Here is an 18035-nt window from a genome sequence, read left to right as displayed (position 1 = left end):
TATACCTTTTAGATACGCTCGAAGTGAAAATTATTATTCACATTACATTATGAAATTGTCACCTACATCATTCAAGGTGTAAATGGATTAATTAACAAAATTCCATAGAAATTTCTTGCTGCATGATAAAACGTTTATATTTTATTCAGTTTTATGTTCATTTTAAGTATTTATCTTGTTATTTTATTGACTTATATATGGTGAAAAATGGTAAACAAGTATAACGACAGTCAACTTAATACCTAAAAATAAATTCACAGTGAATTGTATGCAGTAGAGTAAGTAACCAGAGGTATAACAGCGAAATATTTTTTAAACCAGTTCGTTGTTGACGATTATATTTATATACCTGGGACAAAAGCTTCGGAAAAAAAATCACTCGCCGAACCCAAATCCGACGGGTACGTTTGGGAAGCTTCCAAATATCTTTACGGGCGATTTCGAGCACCCGCTAAAAGAAAGATTAGTGAGTACAGTATCGCCTCACTGATAAACAGTGACGAAGACAGACCTGCGTTTCTCAAATGTTGCAGAGCGATAATTGAGAACGTAATTGATAGTAGTAAAGGTGAAAATAGTACAGATCGGTTAGGAATTTAAAGGAATAGTAAAAAAAAATAAAAAAAATATACAGTGAAATAAATAAAGCTTAAATAAACAAAACAGAAACTTTTGTAAACATGCAAAATTTGTTTAATTGTGGAAGTAAATAAATATTTTAATTAAGGATGTTATATTTTATAAATAATATTGTAATGTCCTGTTTCATAAATACGATAGGGGAGAGCGAGAGGCCTTCGAAAAAAAAATATCTTTACGTCCAAAATAGCATAGTGCCTGAAAGCGAAGGTCTTTGACTGGTTTGAGATGCCGGTGATAACGAACAGATCCGAGACGTCATCGCCTGATGAGGTGATGTGACCCTTCTAAGAAGTTTACCCGGATCACAGAGGAGAGTTAAGCTTAGAATTTCGCTACGAGATCGAACCAGAAATTAGGAGCTCCACAATCCGGTTCGTGGTCGTCACAAAAAGACCACGAGCGATGTGCTTCCGTCACTGCACTTCATATGAGCAATTCTTCAAGCTATGTCGGTATATATCCATTATCAAAATCCATTATCAAAAAAAATTTTCGAGGTTGTAATATTTTTAGAACGTTAAGTCTATTAGAAACAAGCGATCATTAATTTGTATTACAAAATTACATTTTTATCGTTAAATCAATCTTTGTTCGACGTTCGACGTTTGCTTCCTTTCTCATCCATTACGTCATTAACAAAGTAAAGATTAATTGAAACGTAATCTTTCCTCTTTAAGGCTTATATACTCACGTGAATCTTGTCAGAGAGCCTTCTTTGGATGCTTAACTTTTAATCACGCAGCTTCAAAAATCTACGGAGCTTTATCTAAAAGCACTGTGTATATAAATTAAATTTTGGATGGATTTTAATTAAACTTTTATGTAATAACAACAATCCCAAATTATTTTAATAAGCCTTTCATTTCATACAAGTTGATTGGTTAGATATGTGAAAGATTTAAAGGGATGAATATACGTAAAAATCATTTGTCAGCAATAAGTTTTAAGGCTTTTATGCCTATTTACAATTTAAGTGATTACTCTGAACTATTAATAAACTCTTTCTATTGGAATAAGTCAGGTCAGTAACTCTTTGCAGTACCAAGTCTACAGGGAGAGAAAGTATACAACAATTAATTATCTTACTGTATTATCGTTACGTACATTTATGAAACCATCGATATTTAATTAAAATATTCACAAACATCCTGTATATTTGTTATAGGTCAAGTCGTATACAACATAATACATGTATCATTTTTAGGTCTACTTTGTTATACAAAGGATTTTTTTTTAATATTTAACTTAATCTAACGTGTAATTACGAGGAAGTCTGCCTATGTAGATATTACGCATTGATTTTATAACAATAGAAATATTGTTATGAATACGAATACACTTTTACCGTTACAAAATTTACTTTAACTTTTTGCTTTTATTTCGTTTAAAATAAAATTGAGTTTCGGTTTTCAGTGGCCATAGCGTTTTATAACAATAGCAGTAAATAAAGCAAAGGCCCGTTCGGTATGTGATTTTACACAGCATCTATGTTACCATAGAGCTATAACAATGGAATTATATTACTTTTTTATAGAGCTTTTTAATTTTGTTCTGAGTATTATGAATAGATCTTATTTGTATCGATACAATGCATGTCTTCTCAACCAAATAACGATTTTAATAAACATAAATTTCTTAGTGTTTCATTATTATTATAAACTTTTACTGCAAATCAAGATAATAGAAAGAAAAATCAAAAACATTTAGGGTAAAACGAGAAGTCGATACGAGTACAACAGTATTATCGCAAATATCAATTTAATTTTATAAGAAAAACAGAAACGTAACATTTGAACAAAAAAGTGCGTAGTTATTATGAATATTATATATTTATAATTTATTATTCGAAAGCATGATTTTAAAATAAGCAGTGGTATCATTTCGGCAAAGGACTGTGACTAGCGACTGTAGGTCGCAGATTCGTTTCTCACAATACAATCTTATAAAATTTACACTCTGTGCATAAATTATATAGGATTGCCACTGCTCACAAGTAAGTTTCTAGATGAAAGGCAGCTGCGTTGTCTGCGTGACATAATATCACACTGCGACCACCAACCCGCCTGCCAAGCGTGGCGTTTATGGTATATCCAACCCATAGAAATCTTTGGTGTGATGATAACGATAAGTAAAAAAAATAAAAGATGTTTTCATTGTAAATTGAAAGAAAAAAAATAAAGAAGGAATGTACAAAACGCATGAGAGCTACTTCCTGAAAAAAGTTCAGAGGAAGAGAATTATTTGTACAGCCGCTGTCGAAGCCTCAAGTGCGTTTGAACCGCAAACGATGTAAATATTAAACATTTGCGAACGCCAGATGTTTGTCTGAATATTTTCGAAGTGTACCCAAGTAAGAGAGACGTGTAGAAATTTGACCGTTGCTACGTTTCGACCGGCTTTAGATATCGTAAGAGTCATTGGATCACGTGATGAGTAATAAGAACATTAGATCTACTTAAAAGACACCATATCACGTTGCCTTTGATATTGGAGATTAGCTATTGAGAATATTACTGTATCGATTTGTAAGCATTTACACTTGATGATACACGATATAGAAATATTATTAGTACATTAATGTACAACGTGATTGGTAAAGGCTTTAACAGAATGAATATATAATAGCTCATTTGTCACCAAAGTTTTAGGCTTTTATAGCTATTGCTAATATGACATCATAAGCCAATAAGTTTTAGTAGTATAAAGTCTGCAGGGCGAGATAGTAAACAATAATTAATTTTATTACGCAGTTGTCATAATTTTAAAAACGTAGCGTACAACCTCCATATTACTGGGCACTATGGTGACAATACTTTGGTGTCAAATCATTGTTGCGCGTTCTATTTCACATTTGAATACAGTTTTGAATTCGGGCTCCATCAGTTTTGTGGTCGCTGCCTTTGTGTTAGGGTAGATCTCGCGTGTTTATGATAACAGGTAGGGGGTTGCAGTTCAATTCTGAGGAGCTGATGAATTAGACCACCACCCTTAAAACTTTACTAATACTACAATAGTATGCAACATCGAAGAAGACCGTGTGGTCTGCCATGCAGGATTTCTCCACGAGAAAAAAAAGGTCGTATAAATTTGTTGTTGTAACTTGCAAATACTCTTTGTACATTAGTGAATACACATTCTTCGGTCAATTTTGGCTAAAAACTTCCTCGCCGCCTCCCTCGGGTAGCAACACACCTTCGCCCGCTATTAACGTATATCGCTTTTACTTGCTATATTATCTTAAGGTGAATGGTTACCGAAATATTTTTATTATTTATTTAGTTTTACAATAATATGTACCATGCATTAATTGACAGATAATGAGCTATATATTCACACCTTCAGAACTAAAACGTCGTTTACCAATCGCCATGTTGTAAACTTTTAGACGTTAAAATAATTAAAGACAAATTTTGACATACTTTACGAATCTTATATATGAAAGTTGCCTATATACCAACGTGACGCCGAAATATGTTAATAAAACTTAACAATTGATTTTAAAAATTTGGAGATCTTTTTGGGAAGCTAGCCATTAACAAGAATACCTATCGGAATCACAGACTATCTGAACTAGCGTGAACACTTGAAAAAGGTAACACGAAAATAAAATTGATGCACCAAAATCAAATGAATCGAACGAGAGCGCACCTCGTAATTTACTCTCACCGAATCAGCAAAGTATAAGAGTGAAATAAACACGTTACGGGCGCGGGGTTATAAATTGGACATTATTGCAAACAAAGTGACGCGCGAGTGTTTCACGTAGTTTACCAACTTCAGCTTTATTGGGTGTTCAGTCTAAATGTTTTCTTTTCCTAAAATATGTTGGATAGAAATAGTTTTACAGAATGTACGACATTGAGTATTTGTGGATTTGTATTAATGTTAAGAGATTGATAATTCGTGATGAAAGTTATATATGTAAATATATGTTGTTCATTTAATGTGTAGTTAATACAACGTTGAAACTAATAATTCATACTTTGGTCTGCCGATGTTATTTATTAAAATTATTTGAAATTTAATGTTATGTATATATTTACTTTTCTTTAATAATATTTAACATGTTCCCCGTACCGTATTTGAGGCAGAAATTTTATATTTTTTTTGGATAAATATTTTTTTCAATGTTTTAATTTTATTCATGATTCTGCTATATTCTTCTCAATTTCTTATGTACTCTTAACCTCTGTCCTTCACAATCTCTTTTTTCTCTTCTATGTCATATTTTTTTACATCGCTTTTATTATCTCATTCTCATTCCTAGATCACAGATCATTACAGTTTATTTAAGTTGTATATAACTTTTATTTACATAATATTTTCATAACTAATAATAATTTTCTTTCTCTTAAAACTCTTTTTATATCTAAATTTAGTTAGTAGTGTTTATTTATTTGCTTGTTACAAATCATAGTAATTTATCACCGAAGATTGTCTTAGATTAATCTCGTTTATTAGAAAAACTAAAAAATGATAATCAATTATAACAGTTGATTGTTGAAGACTTTATATTCTTCGTGAAAGGAAAAAGCAATAAGACGGGAGAAGGCGGTGATTGAAAACGTCGTTATCAAGTAAATTAATTTGCTCGATTGTGACGGCGACGTGCGAAATCAGTTTCAGTCTTTGATGCATTGTGGATATTGAAGTTCTTTTTTTGATAAAATTGAAAAAAGAACCTTTTAATCCTTTACATGTCTGTATATATAAATACACATGTACATATAAAGTTAAAAGGATATTATAACTTGAACCTTTTGTATGTATAAAATAACCAAAACAGTAGAACACATACATAATAAAAACTCTACAGTGAATTTCTTGAAGGAAGCATTCTCATCTCTTCGGTATGGCTTCATCTGAATATAATCAAAACGAAATTGTTCTTTCAATTATTTTCAATTTGAACGTAAGCTAAGAGTAAGACAAGTACATGTCAATTGACAGTTCTATTTTTAAATTTTATCACGGCTATTTAAATCTGATGCATACCTATTTTGGTAATTGTTTTTATACGAATAGATAACATTAAATGTAGATTTAAGTGTCTTCATTTTAGCCATGTGAAATTTGGACATGGGGTTTTCTCATAGATTTCCAATAGGACCGGTAGAAAGCGATCTGAATCCAGTGTGTTCCCACGAGCTTAACAAAGTCATTTATTCGCCTTGTGGGCAGACGTCAACGCGTCGCTTGCTGCTCCGTGGCCGCTACTCTGGAACCTAAAGGTCCCCACGGAAATCGGTTCTGTGCACTATGTACCTGCCCGTTGTCACTTCAATTTGCCAAACAACTTTTTTACGATTACCAAATTAAATTTCTATTTCGCGTACCATCACATACACGTGTTTCGTGGCTTTGATATTTTACTGGAGACATTGCCCTATAGTTCTGACTATAATTAACAATTTTAGTATACTATTGCGTAATTTTTTTTTATATTTACTCGTTCGCCCTTATCTCGGATGTGATAGGGTCTTTTCATTGTGTTAAATATTTTTTTCACGTTCTTATTTTTATTTTCATTCTCTCTTTACATTCTTCACAATTTCTTTCATTTGTCATCTATTTTTCGACACAATATCTTACACCTCTATCCTTTACTTGACTTCTTACACACTGCCTTCCTTCCTTCTCCTCCGCTTCTAAAATACTACATTAAATTACTTATTTATATCATGGTGCAGTTGTATGTATCATCATTATCATTTTTTTCCTGCATTTTTTTCTATCTCATCTCTTTTATTTTTATACTTTTTATTTTTCTTTTAATGTTCTTTATGAACACGTTGATCTAGACTCGAAAATTAGTTTTGTATTCGCTGGCAATTAGGCAAGACCACTTCATGATCTTCTTATGTTAACTTCTGGGGTGCAGCAACACGAAGTGATCATAGAGTTTCATCTACTCTCCACGTTCTGTTATACCAGAACTACTCAAAATTAACATCTGTAGTATAGTCATTAAAGATATTTGCATTGGAACTGTTATTCACTGATGTTTTTGGTCTTTGTCAAGTTTAACCGTTGTACGGTGAAATCTACCTAGTTTAGCCATAAATTCGGTTACTGGCTGTTTACAATCATTTAAAAAAATATTAATTTGAATTTCGAACATTAGCTTCTACGATAAAAAATAGACTTTTTTCCGCCTTTATTGTATGTTTTTGTTTAGAAATTATGTGTTTTAAAAATAAAGTAAATCACTAAAGAGATTAGGATTGCAATAATTGCACTGTACAAAGTAAATAAGGAGCCAGCCGATATTATTGATGCACTGACAAAGCTAGGAATTAGCCGAATGTTTGTGTATCGTACCATCCAAAGATTCACTGAAATCATGTCTGTAGATGACAGTGTGAGATCCGGTCGACTGTGGTTTATTCGAACAAACCAGGCCGTTAATGCAGTCAAGGCCAGAATTCGACGAAATCCCATAAGGAAGCAGAAAATCCTTTCCATAGAAACGAGAATCCCACTGTGGACACTTTCTCATGTTATGAAACAAAACTTAGGTCAAGGGCTTACCGGAGATACACAAGACATACATCAAAACAGCTGTTACTTCGATACGCGGAAGTGGAAAATGCAGAAAAATTATCTTTATCGATTAAAAGAAAAATACAATCGAGGAGCACTACAACAAACAAAATGATTGTATGCACCCAGCTCTAAAGAAGCTTCCGAGGTGGTGACCAAAGTTCAGCGAAGCCATCCAGCATACGTAATGGTTTGATGGGGTGTCTCCTACCAAGGGGTAACAAAACTCCTTTTTGCCAAGAGAGAAAGAAAAATTCAGCTGAAGTGTATCGAGATACTGTGTTAGATGCGGTAGGCGCGCCCTACCCATATTTGGCTTGAGCAAAATGTTCCAGACTTCATAAAGGCTGATGATTGGCCTTCGGCTAGTCCGGACTTAAACCCTTTGGACTATAAATTGTGGTCTGTACTAGAAAACATAGTCTGCTCTAGGCGTCACCTAAATATTGAGTCGCTCAAGAAATCTTTGGAGGCAGTAGTGACAAAGTTTCCAATGAAAACCGTTCGTAAATCCACCGACGCATGGCCCGACCGTTTAAAAACGTGCGTTAAAGCTAAGGATTAATAATTTGAACTACTAGTTTAGTACGTTAGTAATATCTTTTTCACTCTACGTAATCACATGTAAAACTTTAAAATGAAATTATTTTTTTAGAAATTATCAAATATTTTCTTTGTGCCAGAACTTATGGCTAGACTAGGTATATGATGTTATTTAATCATTTACGGCAATGTTAGTTTTATAAAAACATTTTGTATAAAATAAATAGACTCCATTTAATTCCGCCTTGTGTATATTAAACGCTTCGAACGATTCGACGCGTAGTAAATTAACGGAGGGCAATAGTTTTAAGTGTTATACCAATAACAGTTTGGAAATGTCACCTTGAACCGCCCGTCGTGTGTTCGGTCTTTTTCTCCGAATCGAATAAATAATTAAAGGTATCGATTCTTTCCGATAGTTCAACCAACGTTGTACAAATTGTACCTACATTTTAGAATAGGAACAATTTACCAATAATGCCCACGAGGGTCCGTTTACATAATAAAAAAATATATATAACGATTGTACCACATTTTGTTCGGTGGATAGAACAAACTTGTATGTACTATGATAAGAGAATATAAAATCTAGGAGATAACAACATTTTTACAACAAGTGTTTTTTGTAGCGTGGTATAAGTCGGCAGAGCACTAAAATCACTTATACTTAACTTTTGAATAATATCAAGGGATCAAGTACGCAAAGAAAAGTTAGGAGAAAAAATATGATATTATACAGTGAATAAATGAAAGATTATGGTAGAATGGAAAACAATAATAAAATTTAGAACGTAAAATGTAAAAGAAAATTGCGCAGGTTATGGAGCGAACATGCACAAGATGGATATTCAAAATATAAAAATCTAAAAACACAGGCTCTGTAAATGCCAACTACTTTATGAAAAGATTGCAGCTTACAAAATAGAAAATTTAATAATGGTATTAATAGTACACATTTTTGAAATGTATAAATTTGAACTAAGTTAGAACCAGGATAATAAAAATGCTGCGTGTAATGTAAGGCTTTTCATTTCATTCAATTGAAAGCAAACACACAATAGAATTAATAAAATATGTAGAGAAGTTGACATAGCAAATAAGTAGATTATATGGTATAAATGTAGTACCGGCTTATATAAATAAGACTCGTTGGTTCAAAAATGAACACAAGGACTAAAAGAATCGAAATAAAAAAATGCGCCTGCGAAGAATATTTTTTCTTTCTCTTTTCCAAAGAGTTCCACTGTGAAATTAAATTCCTTATGGAATAAAGAGTCAATTAAATATTAAATGTTTGGTTAGAGATTTGGGGGACGTAAAAATTACGCAATTTTATTACCTTACTTATACTTTATGTAGTATTTATTTACTTGGGAAACAAACAAACAGCTACGCATTAAGAATTATGAAAAAGAGGTAAAGTTGTGCACCGGTTAAAAATTTAATACGACTGAATAATACGACTATACAATACAAAAAAAAGCTATTTTAAAAAAGTCTTTTTCACATTTACAGTATCTTTCTGTCTTTCCTCTTTTAAATCGACATTTATTCGCCAAGTTACTGGTTACATCTGTACTACTCCAGGTTAACTGGTAGAGAACGCATATAAAACATTAAGTCCGCCATAACACAAAGCATCAAAAGTGTAAAGAAATAACAAATTAGAAGATAGTTTATTACAATATAGACCCATAAACAAGCCAGCCATCTAAAAGTGAAGTCACTTTCTAACAATCTGATTGTAAGTTGTATCGGTGTGTAGAGAAAGAAGCATAGGTGCTTTGAATGATAATTTAGTATAATAAAACATTATCTGTAAGAAGCAAAACCGCGTTTACAATTAATTGTAACCCAAGCTTATGCAGGTCAAAGGTATTGAAATAACAAATGATGCAATCATACAAAGTGATAACTTTGAAAAATGTACAGTATATTTTTCCTGTTAGCAACAGGCGAATAACTTCTGGTAGTACAAAGTCTGCAGGGGTAGATAGAAAACAATAATTAATTTTATTGTGTAACAATATGATTTATGAAAGCTTTTTCTTACTATACTTATCATTACGTTATTTATTACTTGAGAAACCATTGATTTTTAGGTAAGGTGTACCATTCATTGATTGACAGCAAATGGCTTAATTTTTACACCCTTTTAAAACTTTTACATCGGTAACCAATCACCCGTAGATTTTACTTGTAGCTAAATATCATATGTGTTTTTACATCCATAGATTAATAATTGATGAATACTTAGAAAAATTGATGCTTGATTACTCGATACTCCAACGTAATGATATTGTTATAAAATAAATGATATATAATGTAACATAGTAAAGAATTTTATTGTATCATATATACTGTATTGATAGTTGATATTATTCATTCTATGTGCCATGAAAATGTAGGAGAAATAAAAGAAAGGATTTCTTTTCGATCATCGTATTCCAATTTCAATTCTCAAAGCCAGTATTTTCTTAATATCGTTTTTAAATAAACAATGTTATTCTATTATAAAAGAGCAAGAAATTCGTGGTTTTATTGCAAATGTCTATAAAAATTAAAAAGAGGACAAATGTATGTCGCAAACTTCTTTGTTCGGTCGTTTAGTTCCGCATTACCGAGCATAAGGAAACGCCAAAAGAAAATAGCACACGAAGAGAGTGTCTTAAAATAACTAAATGGCAGTGGTCGGTCGCTTTGCATCGCGGTGAATGCAATCGCAGTGCAAGCGAGCCACATGTTAATGCATGTCATTTTCAAGCCGCCATTTCTAATTCATACGTTTGAAAAAAGAACAGTTGCGTTCTGTATTTGCTTTTTGTACAAGTAAGCGTTCTCTGCAATTTTTTTTATAAAACTTTGATGTTGACTTCTTTTATTTTATCTTTTTGGTATTCGCAAAAGAAATATTTATGTGAATATTTTGTTTATTATGTTTCGGGTATCATTTAAAAGACGATAAGAAGTGAATTTAAAATAGAAATATTTTACAGTGCTAGGTTTCTTCTGTTTATTTTTTTAAATGATGGTATATACTTAAATAATTTAAGGCTAGTAATTGACGTTAAAAAGAACTATATGAAACACTGTTAAGGAATAAAAATAATATTACGCAAGTTGTATTCACATCAAGAAGATGTCAAGAATTGTGAAAATAAGTTAAAATTTATATGCTAATTAATTTTTTCATTGAACATCAGTTTGATTAAGCGAAATAGATTAAAAAAATATTATTTTCCAAACTTTTTTAATACATTTCGAAATGATAAATAGCAGTACTGATAACTACTATTTTAAACTGTTAAATTTATAGCTTTACTATGATTTAATGGAATCAGTTATTAACATTATTATTAGTTTTAGTTACACAAGCCTTAGTTCGGTAAAGATGTTTAAGCCGGCAAGATTAACACCATCAACCATACAGCTCAATAATTATTAATCATTATATATATACATATATATAAGTTGTGTAAATAGACGACATATATAATTTGGATCTAATTAATAATTTATATCAAACAATGACCATCTTCACTATATTTGAATAACTGTTTGCATTCGAAAATATGCCGTTAGCAGATTCGGCATTTTGCTGATCACCTTATATTGGGGGTTCTTTAGATAGGAAAATATGGTTCTTTATTTAATAAGCAGTTTAGTAAATTTTAGTTTGTCTACTTGAATAACTAAGCAAAAACATCGGTTCTCTCAAATTTTTTTACTCTTTTGTTTGCTGTAAGTCTGTGTTGTAAGTGAATGTTGAATTGTTTTAATTTTTAAGTTTTAATTTTTGTCACTTTATAATATTAAGCGTATTGTATCTTGTTTCAGCGTGTAGACAAACAAAGATATTAAATATGATATATTAAATCCGAAACTAAATTACAATAAAAAACCACAGTCTTATGAGTTAAGAAGCAAATTCATCATAAATTACTTTCATCTAATAGTTATAGCGCGAATTAATATAATAATATTATTATATTCGTAGTTACATTAATGTAGTTACATAATGATTAACAAAACAAAGAGGGATAAATACAGTATTTGCTATCAATTGTAAGCAATTACGCGAAGCTATTGTGTACTTCAAAAAAAAAACAAATGATTGCACGATTGAAATTATTGAAAAACGCCAACATTTTAACAGGTGGTTAAAATGATGCGTGAAATTACAGGTTGAAGAAAGATAAAATAATAACGTAAAATATTTCAGAGTGATCACTTCGTATAGGTGACTGAAAATTTGTAAAACACAAATGAATCTTATCACCCAGTGTATATAAAAGGGTCGAAATGAAACGGTTTCACATTAAATGTTATCAATCAAAAAATATAGAACACTATGTAACCTTTTAATTATAAACATATATTTGAATATTCTTAAATACATAAAAACGGAGGCTTTTTCAAATTTTAAATTTCGCCATACTAGGCAAATTAAACTCATTACTATGCAAATTGCTTACACCGAATCGTTCGCCCCACAAAGTTGCTACGTAAGTAACTACGCGAGTGTTATTAAGCGTTCATCAAGTGCAAGTGTAAGTGTAAGTGTACTTATGATAAGTGCGAATAAAAGTCTAATTAAGTCGTCGGAACGCATTTAGTTTCGAAGCTGTTTTAATCTATGTTACGGGTCCGCCCATCGGCCCCTGTTCAGTTCAGTCGTGTTAGATGAACGCTGAAGTCCGCCCGTGTGTACGTGGTCTACGCTTGGCGACGTGAATTTTTAATTTTCGAACGCGCTACATCTTAGCACCGTCTCGGAAATAGACACTTACGAATGTTCTTTCACATATTCTTAATAAGTGTATTTGTGAAATTATCAACGAAATAATTTATGAAAATAACTAGTGGACTTTTAATTTTAATTATATCGCTTGCGAAGTGTCGTAAGTAAGTTTTCTGAAGTGTACGCGTGGAGAGATTTCTGTGCAGGCGTCCTGAAATATATTAATTGGGGAGGTAAGTTATAACGAAAATAAACATTCGATGACGCATTGACGTATTAAGTTATTTCTATAAAAATATTCATCAAATCGGTGTCACGTTACGTATTTTTCTTTTACCATACAATTTTAATATTACCTATTTGTAAATGATTCGTTTATATTAAAAAAAATAAGGATTCGGTTTGTTAATTAAAATATATAATGCATGGTAAACGATACATTAAATATATCTAACGTCGACAGAAACTATAAAACGTTGAAGTTTTAACGCGCAGCGAAGCCTTTTCAGTCATTTATGTTATGGTTTAAAATGTTTATAGAGTTCATTAAACTTTAAAAGATATTATTTAAAAAAATATTAAAAATTATACCACGTCAAATGATTTCTTTATTATTGTTTGAGGATTTTTTTTTCGATTTATTCGAAAACTGAGTACACCTGGTTTAAGATAATCAAAATCAATTAAAATTTAGTATGTAAACTGTAAACGCAAGGTATGTAAAAATCATAAACAATGTTATCATGTGTTTATTTCAAACCAACGATGAGGACGTTCATTATGATATTAACCATTTTGTCTTTTAACTTATATAAAAGGGAAAATTAAAAAGAATTAAAAATATGAATGACTACTTAAATGTACATTAATAGAGTAACATTATTCTGTTACTGGTATGAAAAGTAAACAATGAAATATTAAATAAATCGATACACGAACATAGTTTTATACAAATCGAAATATGACAGACTTCGACGCTCGGTCTTTGCCTAATTGATGACGAATATACGAATACTCTAGCCCGTTATTGGGAACGAAATATACGTGGTACAATCATGAAAATTGGAAAGCATACCCCACCGGTTTAAATATTAATAATTTGTCTTTGTTTACGTTTAGATAAAATTATTTATGTTGTTGTCGAATGTCAATGTAAAAATGAAAAATAATTATACATTATAATAGACAAAATATGTTTTTTATTTGTGTATATTATCACCTTATAATTTACAATAATTTTTTGGTATCTAAAAATTTACTGTTTACCTATTGGTTTCGTAATGTTATATGAAAGTTGTAAGTCATAATAATTAAATTTAATCAACCGTACAAAACACGAAAAAAAGCATATTAGTTTTGTAGTAATGAATATAAAGTTTTATAATTTTTTAAATGATGTTATTGTTTGTACAAAATTTATTAAATTAACGAATTGTTACTAAATTAATAATTATAAATAGATTTATATGTGTTTAGATATATGATGCAACAACGATTAAATCCGAAAGTTAAGTGCATGCTTGAATAGATGTACAAGGATTTGAAATATCATAACGAAATCTTATATTTATCTTAATAACTATTTTAAAGATGTTTACGTAAAAAAAATATTTAATATAAATGATTTTTTTGTGTGCACTTGTGTAAAGACATTTACACGACAATTGGCGTATATTAAACATTAAACATCCGTTCTTACTAGAAAGTTAAATATATGTATTGTAACTGTTTATTTAATCTATATGTGATGAGAGAAAACTTTTTATTAACCTACTATTACAGATAATCATCATTTCTTTGGCTTCGCACGCGTCTCTAGCAAATGCGTCAAGGACATTAGCTGTTCATGACTTTTAATTATATCGATTTTTCTGGAATAGAACCTTGAACTAGGTATACGTTGACTGTGCAAGTTTTATCTAATAAGAAACAATATTCTTTTTTATAATCTTTAAATACAAAAATTTATTTAATAAAAATTATTTTATTCTTTCCAAGAATAGTCCAGATGTTTATATGTGGAATTAAATGTAGGTGATGCTCTCTCAGGAAGCTAATTTTACCATGGATTCAATGTAAAACATATTATTTGAAAAGTAACTGTTGAATATCTTGCCGGCTCTTAACAACGGAATTGCCTTCCGAGCCGGTGGTAGCTTCCTGTTTGACTGACAATACTGATATTTTGTGAGTGTTGACAATACGAAAATACTTGTAAACAGCCTATTTGACTAAAGAATATTTTAATTTTGATTTGTGAATTTTGAATGACGAATGTTTATACATATTCAAGAAAAGAATTCGTCAGCACGGAATTTTTTTTATTATTCAGCTTTAAAATATATTATGACGATTAAATTAAACAGTAAAAGGTAACAAATGACTCTGTGAAACGTAAAATATTAAAACTGCTTTTAAAATGATAAATTACTTTTAAATTTTTCCCAGGGTGATGGAATTTATTTTATCGAAGGAATTTATTGATGAATTACTGTATAAAGGACATTGAGAAAGTGAACCCAAAAAAAAAATTGTTTGTCTCAGATTAGAGTGTGTTAGAAACTCTTGTATCTCTAAGATCAAGATCACCAGAGAGAGGAGCTCATTCTGACCTCTCAGAGGATAATTTTAGAAGGTGATCGCTCAGTATTGTTTATTTGCAACTTTTCAAATTACGATCTTCAATTTTACAGCTATTTATGACAGAATTATATTATTGTTATAAAAATAATAGTTGGTAAATGTTATCATTTAATACTTCTTAAATACATTAAAAAAGCAAATAACTATAATAATTTAAATATACTTGTAACGATATCTAGAAAACTGAAATCAAAACTGAAAGTGTTCCTTTAAAGTGGTTTCTTACGGGTTCGATAGAGTGTTTAGAGACAGTCAAATTTAGACATCAAAGAATGCATGTATACATCTATGTGGAGATGGAAATAATAGCTGAAGAGTCACGTTGGAATAATCTATTTCAAAAAAAGAATCACTCGAGTAATTTTACTTGACGCTGCCATTTCAATAATCCTGATCACAGATAACTGTCGTCGGTTTTATAACTTTACTTCCTCAAAAAAGTTAAGTTTACTAAGTAAATTTTTGAATAAGTATCTTGAATCTTAAAGGATTATTGATTTTAAATAAAGCTTTTTATGATATAAATTTCTGCATAAATATTAGGTGAAGTGTAACGGAACTTAAACACCGCCAAATCTGTAGTCAGTCACTAAGAATCCGGTTCGGTTTTTAAACTTGACGTTAAATTGGACGTGTCATAGAATAGACTAAAAATAGCATAACTTACACTTGATTTACTTAAATATTTCAGTTAAGTTACCTTTGTTATTTTGAATTTCATTTTCAGAATACTACCTAGAGAAAAACAGGTCATATTCCGTCTGCGCTACTCAAATTTGAAATTCAGTAAAGAATTAATTGCGAAGAAACCTTCTCACCTGTGAATAACATTATTCAAATGCACGTAGAGTTGATGTAGACTTTGCGGAGCACTGTCGGGCGTGGTTGGGAACCTCTTATAAATGATAATGAGACGTGAATTATGCTCCCTATGTACGGTTGATGTACTTATACGTTATTACTTGACACGCATGTTTGGTTAATATTCTAATTTCAAACGTCTTGGTCCTTGAATATTTTTATTTATTTTGATAAACCGTCGATGATTATACATATATCAATTATAAAATAAATAACATATGACATTGTATACTGATAGTTAACTACAAAATTTTTGATTCTATTATTCAAATAGATTATGTACAGTATTAATACTGTATTCATTGTCATCATTTGAGCCGTACGACGTCCATTGCCGAACTTTAGCCTCTCTCTTCCAATGAATTCTGACAGAACCGATTTGAAAGCAGATTACTTCTGCCGCGTCTTCTGAAAAAACACAGGCGTTTGCCCACTTTATTAGTTCACGTCATACGCTGTACTTGTCAGATCGTGGTCTACACTCCGGAACCTTTAAATTTCAGCGGCCATCTGTTCAACGCGTTATGTGGTCTGCCCATCGTCATTTCAACTAGCTAATCCACTAGGCTATGTAAGACTCTACCATACGTCTACAAGCGTTTTTATTTTAATGGTAAATATTCAATCTCGTAGAGATATCCTAAGTATAGCCCTCTACTTATCTCATTGAGCGATGATAAATTTGCCGAAGAGGCTGATAGTTAGAAACTAATTGATCATAGAAGTTATGATAAGTTACTTAATTTAAATGACATTATAATTGATACTTAGAAAATTTTCTTTTAAACTTAATTTCATATGTGTTTTCAAGAAACAAAGAATATTTTTTTTGTCTTACGAAAACAAAAAACATCGTCAATTTTTTTGCATCCATTATTCTTTCTCTTTTGACTCGAAGACTGACAGGCAGCGAACGTTACTAGGCGTTATGCCTATTCTCCATTTTGTAATAATTTAAGTATAAATTAGTTATTTATAATTAGATTATAAATTAAATAAACAGTACGTTACTGTTTTGAATGGGAGGCGAAATAACTGCTTACTCTGTGAATACAAAATATTAATAGACCTATTGGTATTATTCCATGAATTTTTAATTGCAGAACACACTTTGAGGTTTCACCTTTGGTTAGACTTGTTTGCCTCAAAGCCGCAGTTTTTTTTGCCAGTCATGTCTGTTAATTGCTACGATTGTTCTGAACTGAAAGCGTAGAATGAAGTCGTGGTTTTATTAATCGATAGTGTTACGTTATCGGAGTCACCTTTGTTAAGGTATTTTTCAATTTTTTAACTTACTGAGCTAAAAGAGTTAAAATATACTTTAAAATGAAAATTTATTACTGCACATAATATACAAAGAAAATTAATAAAGTTATCTGAATTCTCTCTATAATTTGCATTTTTTTATACGGGGATGTTTATGGATTTTACACTTTTGTTTCCTGCTAGACTTCCTTCCCCCATAGATCTCTAATAGGACCAACTGAAAGCGTGTGGGATAAGTATGTTATAAGAGGTGAATATAAAACATTACGATACAAAATGTGTTATAAATTATTTAAATTACTAAATCCTACCTTTTTTAATGGCCACCGTTTTTGGGGGCCTCTTTTCCCCACTTCTTTTTTGGAACAGGGATTTTTTATACTATAGGGTAAATAATTTCTTCAGTATTTTTCATTTTATTTATCATTCTTTATTGCTTTAAACTTTCCTTCTTTCCTCCACATTCTGGTTTTTCCCCACTCATCCATATCTCTTTGCACGCATAGCCTTCATTCCCTCGTTCTTATTCCTAGACCACAGATTATTACATTTCATTTCAATTTTTAATTATTATTTTTTTCTCGACTAAAAACTCTTTTTATATCTACATTAACCTTATTTACTAAATCCTAAGTTGCATCGCGTGGCGTATATCCTGAAAAATTGTCCTCCTGCCTGCGTCACTGCCTCTCTGCCGATAATCGTGAACCTCCTTGAAAAGATTGTGGCGCACTATTTTACGCTGTTTATGCTGGTTTTCAACAGCGTGTACTTCTTCGGCGACTTTGGCGTTGAG

At 31.0% G+C, this 18035-nt stretch overlaps 1 protein-coding gene across 1 annotated transcript in view; it reads left to right on the top strand.

Annotated features, from left to right (window-relative positions):
- Positions 1-12432: 12432 nt before the first annotated feature.
- Positions 12433-18035, top strand: part of LOC137933423 (fibronectin type III domain-containing protein 5) — a 115209-nt gene continuing 109606 nt past the window's right edge. Inside the window, exon 1 of the mRNA XM_068777375.1 lies at positions 12433-12702. The gene's annotated coding sequence lies outside the window, so the exon portion shown is untranslated. The remainder of the gene's footprint in view (positions 12703-18035) is intronic.

This window comes from Battus philenor, unplaced genomic scaffold (assembly GCF_028537555.1).
Source record: "Battus philenor isolate CCGP_79_NKW_IND1 unplaced genomic scaffold, ilBatPhil1.0.hap1 SCAF_13, whole genome shotgun sequence".
Classification (NCBI taxonomy): Eukaryota; Metazoa; Arthropoda; class Insecta; order Lepidoptera; family Papilionidae; genus Battus; species Battus philenor.
Note: the sequence above shows the minus strand (reverse complement) of the source record. Positions and strands in the feature narration are given on the sequence as shown.